The following is a 14,406-nucleotide window of genomic DNA, read 5'->3' as shown; positions in this document are numbered from 1 at the left end:
TTAATAGCCTGTGTGCAGTGTTAATTATTGAGAAATAAATCTTCTATTGATACCAACCCAATGTTTCTTTTGATTTTGGAAATACTTCATGGTATTGTATGTATTGCAATAATTACTCAAATACTATAAATACATGTTGAAAAAATAATTGAAGACTGTTTTCTTTTTTACAGAGGTACATTACTGAATGTATAGCAAAGAAAAAAAGCCATGAGTTGTTCAATACGTAGCAGACAGAAACTGTATATGACCTCAGACTGCACATAGAGATTGTGAGTGGAAGCCACTAAAAATGTAAACGAATTGAAAAGCGATGCTTACTAAAAGAAAGGTCTTCAGCAGTTTTTAGGGTGCTGTTAAAGCTGGAAAAAATACAAAGCAGTGGAAATGAGATCTTTTTTGAGAAATTTGTGAATAATTAAAGTGGAAAAGAATTCAGTATGAGTGATAGGTAAATAAGGAGCAACCTTTTTGCAGTACAGCTTACTTGGCTACATCTTTTAAATTTCTCATTTGTTTCCTTTCCTCTATGCCCTGAGTTAGTCAATGATGGGAACATTCAGGTGGTTCATTCCAAGTAAGGTTGTACCAACCGTGTCTATATCTTTTCAGATAGTGTATAAGTAAGTGTTTTTTGAAGTTGAACTACAGTTTTAGGTGTCACCTGTTGCACGGCTGCACTCAGATCCCAATCCTTGTGGTTCGTTGTGTAGTGGGTGCGACGACATGCTGTAATCAGCCTATGCTCTGAACCTCCTCTTCATCCTTCTCTTAAGAGTTTCTAGTCAAAGGACTTACATTTTGCTGACTTTAAGAAATTATATTAACAACATACTAAAGCTGGTAAAAATACTGTACATTTGGACTAGTTTTAATGTTTTAAATTTGAATACTTATTAAGTGCCCCATAGACCCGATTTTAAACTAAAAGAGTGGCCTCCCTCGTGCAATAATAAGGCTGACTTGCTTCAGAATTTTCTCTTTTCCTGTTCTGTTCCTATGGCTATGGTCTCAGGATCAAGAATTCCCAAGACCACATCTATTGTTTTTCTTCATAACGGATCACTTTTTTTTTTTTTTTGTGGCTTATATATGTGGTTTGAATTTGTCTTTGCTTTTTTTATACTTTATTGAGCAAACATATAATAATTCAGTTCAACCTGTTTTAATTAACCACTTATGAACCAGTTATGCAATAATTACAAATTCAAAAAAATGAAACAATGTTGCAACATAAAGGGAGAAATAACAAACAATACATATAATTATATACAATACATGTATAAATAATACAATACATTCACAAATAAACTATAGTTTTAAATCAAAATTCCATGTGCATTCTGAAAAGGATCAAGCATGCAAACAATGACAGTTTTATTTTGATAGCAGATGTCTGAAAAAAGGTCAATCATACAGTATGTAACGATCCATCTAGTAGAAGACAGACCAAATGTCTCCATGGACAATGAGAAGAGAAATATAACAGAAAATCTAAAGCAATTACTGCAGTTAACTGAAAAGCAATGTTAAGACAGTAATATGAAATGGTCACAGCAGCAGCACTAACATACTATTCTAAAATAATTAATCTTCAGAGCTTGTACTTAAAATGCTGATAAAAATTAGGATTCTCTAATATTCATAGGCAGATCGATGTAGACCTTAGGTGCCCAATAGCTTAAAGGCTGTACATCCTGCATTATTTATCCTCTAAATATTAAGGAAGCCTGCATCCATATATGCCCTATTAGCATCAGCACTAATAAATTATGAAACAAGGTTGCGTTAAACTATTTACAACTTTGGAAGTGAGAAAGATAATATTTATTATCAAATTAAATAAAGGATTGTATGACATGTTTCTTGTGATTGTTTCCCTATGTCTACCTGGCTTTCCCTCTGGGTAGTCTGGTTTTCTTCCTTCCCAAAGAAATTTATGTTTGGTTAAATGAAGACACTATGGATGGCATGGTGGTGCTGTGGTAGCGCTGCAGCCTCGCAGTAAGGAGACCTGGGTTCGCTGCATGGGTCCTCCCTGCATGGAGTTTGCATGTTCTCCCCGTGTCTGCATAGGTTTCCTCTGGTTGCTACCACAGGAGGAAAAGACATGCAGGTTAGGTGCATTGGCAATCCTAAATTGTCCCTAGTGTGTGCTTGGTATGGGTGTGTATGTGTGTGTGTGTTCTGCTGTGGGCTGGCACCCTGCCCTGGATTTGTTCCTGTCTTGCGCCCTTTGTTGGCTGTGATTGGCGCCAGCAGACCCCCGTGACCCTGTGTTAGAATGTAACGGGTTGGAAAATGAGTGACTGAAGACACTGCATGAGCCCATTATTAGGAACTTGCACATCATTGTACCATCTGAGTGTATGGTGCCCTGGGATAACTAGCATCTTGTGCTCACTGCTGCTTGGGTGGACACTGGCCCTCACTGCCCAGAAGCGGTAAATCACTTAAAAAATAGATAGTTAGAATCCATGTTGACCTTTTCTCATTTTCCAAGCTTAATTTAATTTTGTACAACTAACACTACTTTTACAATGAAATATGAATACAGAAAGAAGTTCATTTTTCAAAAGAAATAGTAAACTAAAGAATGTTAAATAAAATGATCAAGAGGTTATGCATAGATAGATAGATAGATAGATAGATAGATAGATAGATAGATAGATAGATAGATAGATAGATAGATAGAACTTTATTTGTTCCCAGGAGGATATTTGGCTTTTTTAACTAAATAAATATATATGTAGATAAATAAATATATACTCTCACAAACACACACTGTGGTCTGAACACACACCAGACTGAGTAAAAAGGAATAAAATTTAAAAACAAAGAAAGCATCTGACTTGGCAGTTCCAATCACAGTGAGGCATTATGCAGTTGTATTGCTTTCGGTATAAAGGAGCCCCAGTAGCATTTCCTGACACACTTCTACTGAATAATTTGTTTGCTGAAAGTACTCACTGTTAGTGTATCAGAGAAAGGATGTGCAGCACTATTTATAATGGCACTGATTTTGTTTTAATTTTTTCCTTTGCTACTACCTACAGGGGGTCCAGAGTTTGTCCCATAACTGAACCTGCCCTTGTTTATTCAGTAGGCCCCTCTTGAAGTAATGTTACCAGCCCAGTACACCTCATCATAGAAAATTGCACTAGCCATTACAGAATTGTAGAAAATGCGAAGGATGAAACTACACACATTAAAGGCATTCAACCTTCTAAGGGTGAAGAACCTGCTCTGCCCTTTCTTATATAGTTGTTTTATATACAGTTCAACCTTTCATTAATGTGGACCCCCAAGTACAGTACTTGTAGGAATAGATCACTTCTATATCCAGACATAGAGGCTGTTCAATGTGGTGAACGTTAATAACCAGTTCCTTGGTTTTGCTGATGTTAAGACAATTCTCCAAGAAACAGTTCTCCACCTGACTCATATACTCTGTCTCACCCCCCTTATCAGTACACCTTATAGGTGCAGAATCATCAGAGAATTTCTGCAAGTGAATTGACAAGGTGTTATAGTTGGAGGTTTACACAGTGAAGAGAAAAAGAGACAGGAGTGTTCCTTGTGGCGCTCCAGCATTTCTCACATTACACATAGCATAACCCAGCTAACATGGTTACTATTAAATTTAATACTTATAAAGTATTTTAAACATATCAAATCTTTTATTAGACTCAGGAATCAATATGTTGCACAAATTAGTACTGCTCCCTCACAGCTGTACAGACCCAGGCATGATTACCTGCCCATCCATGAACTTTTGAAGACTGCTATTATACCCAAAGTTCTTCCTACCTTATGCTCAGTACTAGTAGTATAGACTCTTACTCCACATGTCTCTGTTGGAATAGGTAGTTTCCAAAATTAGATGTTAGAAATTAAGTTAACTTATTCTATTGTGGTGGGCTGGGAAAGTAACAATGTGGGGAAAAAGAAAGCAGCAAGCAGACATCTTTTAATTATGGAGATGGCTGAATCAACATACTGTAGATATTTTACCAGAGAGAAGGAAAGAAAGGAGTTGTTCATCAGACACCATAAAAAGCTGGCACCAGCATATGGTAGAACAGATCAAGAAATTATATAAGATGAAGGTAGGTAAACAGATAAAAGCTGAGAAAAACTGCTGTATTATTTTGGAGGTGTGCCTAGTGACCAAGCAGCTGTCATTCAACACAGAGATTCATTTACAATTTTTCAATGAACTGGAGACCTGCCCAGTGATTTGTTCCACTTCACATTCAGCTGTCTGCACTCTTTAATCCTGTTACTACTATATCAAAGAAATCTGCACAGCTTACGTTAAAAGCTATTATATCGAAATGGAATAAAGAACACATTTCTAGGTCAAATAATTTAATATAATGATACATATTACATTTTTGCTTTGTTTCATCTGTATCCAGTTACAAAGCTAAAATGTTAAGATGCTTATCAAAAGTGTATGTTCGTATTAGGAAACTACTGTATAATTATCAAAGAGACCAAGAGAAAGATACCATAGAAGAATACTTAATGGGAAAGATAATGTTCCACCAAAGCCGTGTAGAACATCTCCACAAGGAAACAGCAGAAGGCTTGATTTAGGTGTGCTGAATCCATTTCTGAAATTGGAATTTCTCTACCTCAAATTGTTTCTGTCACTCATTGGATTCAGTGAAAATATCAGTATGAGAAAAAAAACTTAAATTTGTTTTATGTCAAAAGTATTTTTCATGCTCAGAATATTATCTGAAGTATATATGGAGTCCGTCTTGTTCTTAATGTTAGTTGAGGTGGAAACAACCCAAAATTAAATTTTGGCTATTCATTTATTTCTCTTTCTCTTGTTATTCCTTCAGAATCTCCAGGAATTTATATTTAGTAAGTTGGAAAGATGTGTGTTTATTATCCAAGAGGGAGAAATTCATTATTTAAATGGTTTGTACAGAAATGTGTAAGGCTGGATTGATTCATCCATTGTCTTGACCAGTACATAGCCTTCCTTCATTGAAAAAAAAAAATGTATGCCACAATTTTCTTGTGAATACAAAAGCAGAAAACTATGAGGATTTAGTTGCAGAACTTCTCACTTCTTACCTAGGCCATGGGTTCAACCTTTCTTTCAGTACTATTTCTACATCCTACTGTATGTTCTGATTTGGATTTTTTTTCACCGGGAACTTGGGAGCAGCCTCTAGTAAACATGGGGAGAGGTTCTATCAGGACATTGATCATATGCAGAGACGTTAGAGTGGAAAGTGGAGTGAGTCTGTTTTAGCACACATCTGTTGGCCATTCCACCATGAAACACCATAAGAGCATTATAAGAGGGAAAAAAAAGCAAGTGACTACTTTTGGTAAGTAATATTTATATTTAAAATAATTCTATCTGTAACAGTGAGAAAAAGGCAACAAAACTGGAAGAAGATGAGATGAGAAGAGGAGATGGACTATTGAAAATAGTGCTGGAGGGAAAGAAATCAAGAGGGAGCCCAAGGCAAATGTGTTATATCACCTAAAAGATGGTAAATCATACCAAGAAATAAAAAGAATTTTAAAAGACAGAATGAACGAAAGACCTGCCTTATGGGAGATAACTAAAGAAGAAGAATTTGCAATTTATTATTTTTTGAAATATGAATAATTCATTTTTAAAAATAGTGTTTTTTTTTCTCTTGAACCTTCATCTTTCTAAAACTGGATGTGGTTGAGCAATTCTGTTGGCATAGTTGGTTTCAGCACCCACGGATCTATAAAGAACACCTGCAATTTTCGATGAAATCAAAAGAAAAGTGTTTGCAGACCAGTGTTATTAAGATTAAGTAACTAACTTTTAAAATCAACTCTGACTTTAGGAACAGATGAACAACTTTTATTTACTCCATTATATATTTTTCTCCAAAGGTATATAAAGAAGAAAATATTTGACAGACACGTTATAAGGGGGGTCAGGAGAAGATATGATACTGAATTCTTGTAAGGAAGAATTAACTGGGAAAAGGAAAGAAGAAGGCCAAACAGCAGAAACCCGATGATTGCAGATTCACCCATTTCTCCACCTCATTACAACATTAATACTGAGTGTTCAAATGCTTTAAGAAAGAATTGGCATCCATACTGTTTCTTTTTTAATATCTATATCCAGATGATATATTAACATTGCTTGCTTCATTGCCACATAGAGTACCTAAAATTCTCCAAGGCAAGCTCTTTTATTTTACAAATATTTATGATGAAACGGTCAGCCAAACCACATTTAGCTCTCTGACTACGTTCTGCTCTCTTAACCCTTTTTAGGTCCATCTGCAAAACTCTTTCTACAGATATGTCAGTGGTCATGTTTAAATAAAATATCTCTCCTTCATTTCAATAGGTTACACTTGTAACTATACTACCAAATCGATTCTTGTATGCTAAGTGCACTAAATGTAAATCTGCTGTCAATCCAGTAGAAGTGAAGTGTCTGTTTATTGTCAGGCTGACACCTTCACTATTTATTATTAAGCCTAAATTGTTTAGAATATTTCCACCTTTACATCGGCCAGTGCAAGCATATAGTATATCTGCATTAATTTTTGTGAATTAATCTGTCAAGCTTTACGCGGTTTGCATGAGCTGCATCTTAGCTCAACAATCACAATTTTTTCCATCTACCCCTTTTTCTAGTGGGCAGAAACTGTTGTTTCAGCTAATTTTCTTAGTGCCTTTTGTCTTATTTGTGAAATCTTTCTGATTCTGACCCTGGCATATCCTCTAGTTATGACTTTGGTATCAAAATGAGTGCTCTTTTGTGAATTCTTTAAACAAAAAAAATGTTTTATGATGGCTGTTCGATATACATTTAAATAAGAACAAACAGCCAAAATATGTAGGATAAGTGATTTTCTTAGTGTCTTGTACCGAATCACAATTGAGAGCTTGTGGTTTAAATCACAATGGCTTGGCCGCTAAAGTACACTGCATGCCTCAAGTGTGTATGAGTGAAAAATGAAGGGCTTTCAGGAATAACTGGTATCATTTAGAACTGCTGCAAATATTCCACTCAATGAAGTGTAACAAGCACTAAAACAGCACAAGGGTTCAATAACATTATACATAATATAAATACCGTACATTTGACGTTATTTTTATTACTTGCCTATAAATATGACATATTTGCTACAATGAGATGATGCAGGGGCCAAAGATAGCACACTGTAACAAAACACACATGGTAGAAATTTACCTGATGCTTTTTAAATTACATAATTTACACATTGTAAACTTAAAATAGATATGTCTACTAGAAGAAGAAAATTGAAAATATGAAACAACAGCAATATACTATAAGGTTTGCATGCATTGTCTGGCTCCCTACAAAAAAAGAAGAAAGTTTCATGTCAAAAATGTTAGGTGCAATGTATGTATGGCCACTTATTGAAGTGTGTCTGCACTTTACTGCAGAAATCTCAGAATGTAAAGCTCTTCATTCACAAAATTGGCTTTCTTGTTATAAAAAATTTTATGTTTCTTTACATCACTTAAATAGCATATTTAACCCATGTCAAAAAATTATATCTACAGTATCTAAAAAAAGTGTTCCTGAAGGTTATTTTGCAATCTCTGAACAAGTAAAACGAAACACTGTGTTAGTGATGAAGGTTACACACAGTTCTATGCTGGCTTGAAACAGACATCATTGTTCATTGTTAATGACAGCTTTTGTTTTAATTTCTGGATTGGATTTACAGGCTGCTGACACCATTTTTTGATTTGTCAGGACACATGTACAGTATGCCACTGTTTGTAAAATATATAGAAATAGAGACCTGAGGCAATATATTTGATACTTATAAATTAGGATTTACAAACAATATACTGTACTTTCATGGTATTCTACAGTGACACTGCTTATAAATCAAATATACTGTAGCTTCTGCAATCTCTGACACTGAATGTCTAAAATTGTATAGCTACCAAAGGTGACTTAATTATCTTAGTTACAGACTCTAAATACCGTATACCTCCCATGACTGAGTGTGTGTGTGGGCCTGATTGTGCCCTACAATGAACTGGCATCACTTTTGAGGGTGGTTTCTGTCAAGTGTCCAAAGCTGCATGCATACAGTTGGCTCTAGCATCATGTTAAGCAAATTTGGTAATGGATGAAGGAATGCATCAGGGACTGCAGAAATTATCTGTAGTAATGAGGCCTGTGGGGCTTCATATTATTAGACAGCAGTGCCATATGATAATTTGATAAATCATTTTTAAATAAATTAAATAAATAAATGTCAACCAACAAGAAGCACTAAAAGTAGTGCCATTCTCAGCCATTCTTTCTACCATATTCTAAACAATGGAATGTGCTAAAAAAACTTATGCTTCATTCTGTTTTATTGTGGCTTAAGTCTGTGGCTTTTAAGAATAGTAATGCCATACAGGTGCACAACAGCGTAATGCTTTACTTTGATAGAAATGTAACGTCATGAGTTTGTTTCAGATTTGCTGTCGCATATATATATAGCAAATGAAGTTCTTATCTGTATGCTTGACAGCTTTCACTCTGGCAGCTCAAATCTCACTATGTAGGTTATGTAAAATGTAGTATGACAAAAATTTAATAGGCAGTGATGAGCAAAGGAGTTATTGTAATAACAGACAGGTTCACAATCAAATGATTATTATTTCCTAAATGGCACCTTCTCGTATGCATAGTATACAGAAAGTATAGGAATCATGAAAAAAATTTGACCTCAAGATTTTGATGAATCTTGACATTTTAGACCTTCCTGAGTCCTAAAATATAATTTAATATCAAAATATAATTATCTCTGTCTGTGTGTCTACAGTATGTATCAGCACAATAATTTGAAAATGCTTTGACCTAGGTCAATGAGCTTTTGTACACCTGCTTTATATAAAAAAAAAGGAATCTTATCAACTTTTGGGCCACTTCCGGTGATCAGAGAGTACAGGTACTTTACTTGGACACATTTCAGATATTTTCAAGTAAACTATGGCTATTAATAAAGATATATGATTGAAATTTTGTGTGGATATTAGAAATGACAAACAAATAAGTAAATATAAAATTTGAGAAAAATCGCACAATCGGTATTGGTACTTTAACTGAATATTTTTTCAAATTTACAAGTAAACTAAGGTTGCAATTACAGATAGATGATTCAAATTTAGTATAGATATTTATAATCATAAAAAGCAAAAAGATATGAAATTTGAGAAAAATTACTCAACCGGAAGTAGTATCTTATTTAAACAACCATCCAAATTTTTTGTATCATTGATATATAAATGTGTACACATTAAAAACTTTATTCAATATAATGCATATTCTTTCAATAACTATTATTGATTTTATTTTAATTTATACATCATCAATTTAACAATAATGTGTAAACATTAAACATGCCATGTAAATATAACGATGTAATGGGAACAATAAGCTGCTACATCCCCATTTAATTTTATATATTTTTTTATTTCAGCCATCATTATCACAATTAAATGTATCTAAATGCAGTTTTTCCTATAGCAATTTATTGCAACAAATATTATATAATACTAATACTTTTGCTATGTTTTTAGGTGACTATAACTATTTTTACTTTGTACATAATCTAAGTAATGCATGTGTAATCATGAAAAACCATTTTTAAACTTGACAAAATATTATTTTAATATAAAATTTGATTATAAATATGGATAAATGATTGTGTATCGATATTATCATTTAGTTATGATGAAAGAAACAGATATGATATTTGAGAAATATTACACAACTGGAAGTGGTTCTGATGACTTTTTCCTCTATTTCAGTATGCAAGAAAGTCAAGGGGAGCGCACTCCCAATTTTTTACAGTTACATTCTGCGTTGTTATTTTTCATAGTCTATAGAGTTCATACTGAATGACAGCATAGGGAAAAGAGCACATAAGAGTTTCATTGTACTTTGTACAAATAATAATAAATCTGAAGAGTACTGATTATATAGCATTTTTTTAATAAAAGCTCTACATTTTTCAAAGAACCAAGCCACCTGCACATTGCAGTTTCCATGGTGTATTCCGCAAATGCACAATAAAAAAAAAAAAGAAAAAGGCAGTGTGAGTGATAGACCTGAATAAAGTGCCACAAATCAATTAATTACTTTTTTTAATGTTCAATTAGTCACTTTAGCTGAGAATATCATAATAAAAAAAAACTTATGGCAACATGTTTGAGTGAGTAAACTATCTGAGGCTCACTCATAACAGTCAATCCATAAATACAAGGAGGGATCATGTAAAACGCATGCAGACCATGTGAGGCAGGAATGACAGTTCTGTGCTACTGAGAGAATCTCCACAAGCAGCCCCAGTGAGATCAGTGGGGTGTGTGCAGACACAACACTTAGAGATTACTTTGGACACATTTCCCAGCTGCTACAGTCCATCAGCCTTGACATGTACCTGCAGGCAAGGAGATGAGGGAAGGAATGTTATACGGTTGCCTCTTACCAAAGGTGAGCAGAGATAGGGCAGTTGCTGAAGAAACCAGAAAGTGTTTCTTAGGGTCACCTCACCAGCAATCAGCATAATGTGGTTGATTCCATTCTTCTGTCTCTCACACCCTCCATGTCATTACAATAGTTTCTCTCATTCAAGCACATGTATGTATTTTCAACCCATTGGAAGAAGGGAGTATCGTGGCAAATTATGAAATAAGCTTCTATATACAGTAGAACGAACATAAGCAATTACAAGCATGTTTTTTTTCTGTGTTTATTGCCTAGTTCAGAGGTAGGCAAAGTCGATCCTGGAGAGCCACAGTGGCTGCAGGTTTTTGTTCCAACCCAGTTTTGTAATGAGAAGTCAATTATTGCTGATGAAGCACTTGCTGCTCAAGTGACATTTTCTGCTTCATTATAGTGGTCTCTCTTGTTAAGGTTCCCCACCCTTAATTGCTTATTTCAGTCTTAAACAGCTGCATTCACTGTTTTAATGGCTTCTTATTAGCAATAAGATGCAAATGGCAATTGATCATTTATGATTTAAAGCCTAAAACAGATTAATCTGTCACATTTTACTCTTAAGTGTTTGATTAAACCAAATAGTGCATGATGAATCCACACAGGTGTATATGGAAATAAGTTAGATGGAGAACTGCTGGCTCCATTGTCATTTGCATCTTATTGCTAATATGAAGTCGTTAAAACTGCTGAATGCAGCTGTTTAATACTAAAATAAGCAATTAAGGGTGGGGAACCTTAACATGCAAAACCACTAAAATGAAGCAGAAAAATGTCACTTGAGCAATAAGTGCTTAAATAGCAACAATTAGATAGATAGATAGATAGATAGATAGATAGATAGATAGATAGATAGATAGATAGATAGATAGATAGATAGATAGATACTTTATTAATCCCAAGGGGAAATTCACATAATCCAGCAGCAGTATACTGATACAAAGAAACAATATTAAATTAAATAGTAATAAAAATGAAAAGAATTAAAATAAAATTAATGTTCGCATTTACTCCCCCGGGTGGAATTGAAGAGTCGCATAGTGTGAGGGAGGAACGATCTCTTTAGTCTGTCAGTGGAACAGGACAGTGACAAAAGTCTGTCACTGAAGCTACTCCTCTGTCTGGAGATGACACTGTTAAGTGGATGCAGTGGATTCTTCATGATTGACAGGAGTTTGCTTAGTGCCCGTCGCTCTGCCACAGATGTTAAACTGTCCAACTTTAATCCTACAATGGAGCCTGCCTTCTTAACAAGTTTGTCCAGGCGTGAGGCGTCTTTCATCTTTATGCTGCCACCCCAGCACACCACCGCGTAGAAGAGGGCACTCGCCACAACCGTCTGGTAGAACATCTGCAGCATCTTACTGCAGATGTTGAAGGATGCCAACCTTCTCAGAAAGTATATTCTGCTCTGAGCTTTCTTACATAGAGCATCAGTATTGGCAGTCCAGTCCAATTTGTCATCCAGCTGCACTTCCAGATATTTATAGGTATGCACCCTCTGCACACAGTCACCTCTGATGATCACAGGGTCCATGAGGGGCCTGGGCCTCCTAAAATCCACCACCAGCTCCTTGGTCTTGCTGGTGTTAAGGTGTAAGTAAGTTGACTTCTAATTAAGAAACTGGGTTGGAACAAAAACCTGCAGCCACTGTGGCTCTCCAGGATCGCCTTTGCCTACCTCTGGCCTAGTTGTCTGTCATTTAACATCTGGGCATCAACATTCAGTGTTAATAATGGCGCTTAGCAATGGCTTTCCGTGGTGAATCAATGCCTCTGACCCATCAAGGAAGACAAGCAGTGTAGTATGTGCACAGTCTCTCTTTAAAATGGCTGAATGTCACAACAGTGTTATGTTTTTTTTTTTCTTGTTAAAATTACATAGATATGTTGTTTTGCAATATGTATATGATCTCAAGACAGGGTTCAACACTCAATCATGTTTTTGCCTTCAAAGATCGACATATCTGATTAAGTTTAAAGACTTTGGTATTCTTCACTTCCATTATAAAAGGCAAAAGAGAGCTAGTTTCTTTAATGTTTATAAAATGTGTCATTTTAGAACTCAATTTAATATGGCAAATTCATATATCCAATGATTGTGAAGAAATAACTTTGACTTGAAAAATACCAAAACTATCCTTTAAGTTTTAAATAGTTGTGTTCAGATTAATCTGAGTGTCTGTACAGAAATGAAGTTCCAAACCATACTGTTTAATAATCTCACCCAAAGGGAGATGATAAATAATAAAAAGCAGTGGGCCAAGTACTGAACCCTGAGGAACTTCTTTTGTAACAGGGACAGGTGAGGATTTGTGACTGCTGTTAGACACAAATTGGCCTGCAGCCTCTGTCTCAGATTAGAGCAAATATATTGCTCCTGCAAGCGAACTATGATTCTTTGCACAATGAGAGAAGTCGCAAAATCAACTGGAATGTTCAAACAACTTATACAAAAAAAAAAGATCTAAATCCATTAAGTAGTTCTGTCGTTCTCTAACTAAGCGGAGTTAAGGTTACACCCCGAGGCAGACGCATGAGTGAGGAGGGCCCTGCCCCCCTCCCTGCAGCCTGATGAGTCTCTCTTGGATTTGCGCTAATAAATCAGTACCGCAAGCAAACTATGATATTTAGTGCGATGAGAAAGTCACAAAATCAATGGAATGTTCAAGCAAATTATAGGAAAAAACCTGATCTAAATCTGTTAAGTAGTTCTCTCGTGAAAAGCGGACAGACATATAAACGGGTCTAAAAAACTATAAGAAAATTCACGCTTGGACCATGAAATTTTTAAAGCCATTTCTTAGCGAGAACCTATGGGCCAAGGGTAACCTACTTTCTAAGTTTCAAGTCCCAAGTCCTCATGGTTTGGGAAATTTTGTGAGGAGTGAGTCAGAGGTATTTAGCTTTTATATATATAGAATCAGACCCTTTTTTGTGGAACTCCAATTGTTGTTAGGTGTATCCTTTGCTTTAATTGTCCTTGAGATGTATCTAGAACCTGATTAAAGTCCACATGTGGCAAACTGAATTACATGGATATCATTTAGAAAGGCACACACCTAGGTGTAAAAGGACCCACAATTCACATGGGAATTCCATCAAATTCTGGAAAGACATACAATAAGAGTAAGGGTTTAAAACCACTTCTAAAACTTTAAGTGGCCTCAATAATTGTGAAATGGAAGAAGTTTGGAGCCACCAGGACTCTTCCGAGAGTTGACCGTCTGGTCAAACTAAGTCACCAGGCAAGAAGGGCTATAGTCAGGTAGGTAACCAAGAAGTGAATGGTCACTCTAACAGAGCAGAATCTGTCAGAAGGATAATAATCTCTGCAGCTGACAATTGATCAGTCAAATGGTAAAGTGGTTAGATGGGACCCACTCTTGAGTAAAATGCATATGACATTCCTCTTGGACTCTAACAGCATGAGAAAAAAGATGTTATACTCTATAGAGACACAAATTTAACTCTATGGGCAGAAGTCAAGTACTACATTTGGCAAAGACCAGGCACTGCTCATCACCTGTCTAATATCATCCCTAAATAAAGAATGATGGTGGCAGCATCATGCTATGGGGGACTTCTTAGTGGCAAGGACAAGGAGACTGGTGAGAAGTGAGGGAAGGAAGGCAAGGAAGAAAGGTGCCAAATACAGAGAGGCCCTTGAACAAACTGTGTTTCATTCTGCATGCAGCCTGAGATTTGTGTGACAGTTCACCTTTTAGCACAAAATGAAATGAAGTATTCTGCCCAGCCAAAGTCCAGACCAACACCCCATAGAACATCTGTGGATAGACCTGAAGATGACAGATTACAGAGGTTGAGAGGATCTACTAGGAGGAAGGGGACAAACAACTCAAATCCAGGGGTGTAATGTTTATGCAAAATAACCCAAG

This window comes from Polypterus senegalus, chromosome 5 (genome assembly GCF_016835505.1).
Source record: "Polypterus senegalus isolate Bchr_013 chromosome 5, ASM1683550v1, whole genome shotgun sequence".
Taxonomy (NCBI): domain Eukaryota; kingdom Metazoa; phylum Chordata; class Cladistia; order Polypteriformes; family Polypteridae; genus Polypterus; species Polypterus senegalus.
Note: the sequence above shows the minus strand (reverse complement) of the source record.